This window comes from Bos indicus, chromosome 2 (assembly GCF_029378745.1).
Source record: "Bos indicus isolate NIAB-ARS_2022 breed Sahiwal x Tharparkar chromosome 2, NIAB-ARS_B.indTharparkar_mat_pri_1.0, whole genome shotgun sequence".
In the NCBI taxonomy this organism is placed as follows: domain Eukaryota; kingdom Metazoa; phylum Chordata; class Mammalia; order Artiodactyla; family Bovidae; genus Bos; species Bos indicus.
The window spans coordinates 119,160,828-119,163,202 of NC_091761.1; the positions used below are offsets into that span (position 1 = coordinate 119,160,828).

The window sequence follows — 2,375 nt, forward strand, 5'->3', positions numbered from 1 at the left end:
TTACTTTTCACATCAATACCTTTGATGCACTTGAAACTTATTTTAATGTAAGGCATTAGGAACAATGTCTCTTTTGATAGGTGTTTATCCTGCTGTCCCAATACCAGCCCCTCTTCCTTCCAACAATCTGAAGTGCTATATTTATTATCTATTGAGTTCTTCTGTGCATTTGGGTCTATTTTCATGCTTCCTATATACCAGCCTATTTGAGACCTTCTTCACTCTTCTCAAACCACTGACCTCGACATCTACCCACTTCTTATCAGATGACCTTGTCTTTTAGTTCACAAGGAAATGGAAGGATTCATGGGGGATGGAAGACCCCTGGGACCTCCCTGGTGGTCCAGTGGTTAAGACTCTGTGCTTCCATCGCAGGGGGCATGGGTTGGATCCCTGTTCAGGGAACTACAATCCTGCATGCCTCAAAGTGCAGCAAAATAAAAATATATATGAAAATGAAATGAAAGGCCCACTCTCCCTCCTCTCTAAGGTAGCCACTCCATCCAAGTCTGAAAGCCCAGCTTCCCAAGCCCCAAAATCTCTCTCTTCTTTGTTCAACATCTATCTATCGTTTCCCTACCCCTTTTCAATGTTCGTTTAAATGGACTCAAGTCTCTCACACATTAAAAACAAATACAAACAAAAAGCCTCCTTCAATTCTGTGATCTTCTGCAGCTACTGCTGTCCTTAGTCTGGGCTTCAGACCCCAAGCCTCTGAGAGCATCATCTACTTCCTGTCTCTCATTCCTGTCTCTGGTGAACTCCTCAGTCCACTAACCTTGCTTCCACCCCCATCAGCCTCTGGTCCGGATGATGGGAAACTGGGCCGTGCTCGGTCCTCTGCTCTGTCCTCCCAATTCTAAGCACCACAGGCTCAGTCAACATGGAGCAGGACTCAGACTGAACAGGACGTGGCTCAGCGTAAGCACGTCACAGAGTGCCCACAGAGGGAAGGCTAGGAGCAGGAGGTTGTGAAAGTGGCCACCTGTCGCCCTTCCACAGTGACCAGTCAGGACTCTGGGTCTCTCCACAGATAAACCAGCAGGGATGCAGGGGAAGAAACTGGTAGTTACTGGTAGAGAAGCAAATGTCACTTCCTATCAGTGGACCAGACCCTGAGTTCAGCCACCTGCTTCATTCAACACTTCCCCCATTGCAAGCTCACAGCCTGGAGGAGACTTATGGGGTCACTTACCAAGCAGAATGTACAATGAGAATTGAGGTGAGGGGCTTCCCTGGAGGCTCAGTGGGTAAGAAGCGGCCTGCCAATGCAAGAGACATGGGTTTCATCCCCTGTCTGGGAAGATCCCACGTGCTGTGGAGCAATTGAGCCCATGTACCACAACATTGAGCCTGTGCTTTTAGAGCCCGAGAACCACAACTACTGAAACCCGTGTGCCCTAAGCCCATGCTCCACGACAAGAGAGGTCATCGCAACGAAGTGTAGCCCCAGCTCTCTGCAAGTAGAGAAAAGTCCACACAGCAATGAAGACCCAGCCCAGCCAAAAATAAATAAATAAATTTTAAAATAATAATAATTAAACCATTCCTGGTGGCTCAGATGGTAAAGAATCTGCCCACAATGCAGGAGACCCAGGTTCAATCTTTGGGTCAGGAAGATGCCCTGGAGTAGGAAATGGCAACCCACTCCAGTATTCTTGCCTGAAGAATTCTGTGGACAGAGGAACCTGGTGGGCCACAGGTCATGGGGTTGCAAAGAGACAGACACGATTGAGCGACTAACATTTAAAAAAGAGAATTGAGGTGAGCAGCCAACTGAGGTGCAGAAGACTGAGGTCAGGAGCTGTGTGTTAAGAAATTTGGCCTCTCCCGTGAGAAAGATCTGGCCTGGGTCCCTTTGTCCTGGATCCTGGGAGGGAAACTCCAAGCTCTTGGAATCTCCTAAGTAACATGAGATTATCTGTCATTCATGGTGGGACTCTGGACCACGGTATGTACTTTATTCTAACTAAGTGACTTATTGTGTGATGTCAGCTCATCCTCCAGGGAAGGAGGTTGGGCTGGTGATAGCATCCAACCAAGCGGCCCCTGATTCATGCCTCCATAGTGAGACTCCCGTCTGAATGCTGGACACGGAGGTTTAGTGAACTTTCCAGGTTGGCAATCCCCTGTGCGTTTCGTCACACATGGCTGGGAGGGGCGATGCCACTCATGTCTCCACAGGGAAAGGAAGGGCCAAGCTCCACACTTGGACATCCCTGGATGCCACCATTCTACTCCTGGTTCTAATTTGTATCCTTCCCTGTAATAAATGTGGCTGTTGAGTATAGTAGTTTTCAGCGAGTTCTATGAGTCATTCTAGCAAATCATCAGACCTGAGAGTGGTTGTGAGCATCATGAAATCTGTAGCCTTG

The 2,375-nt window shown here is 48.2% G+C and overlaps 1 non-coding gene across 1 annotated transcript; it reads left to right on the forward strand.

Moving 5' to 3' along the window:
• The first annotated feature begins 332 nt into the window (after nucleotides 1-332).
• Nucleotides 333-405, forward strand: TRNAG-UCC (transfer RNA glycine (anticodon UCC)). Its single transcript has one exon. It is a non-coding gene; the product is annotated as a tRNA-Gly (tRNA).
• The last annotated feature ends 1,970 nt before the right edge of the window (nucleotides 406-2,375 follow it).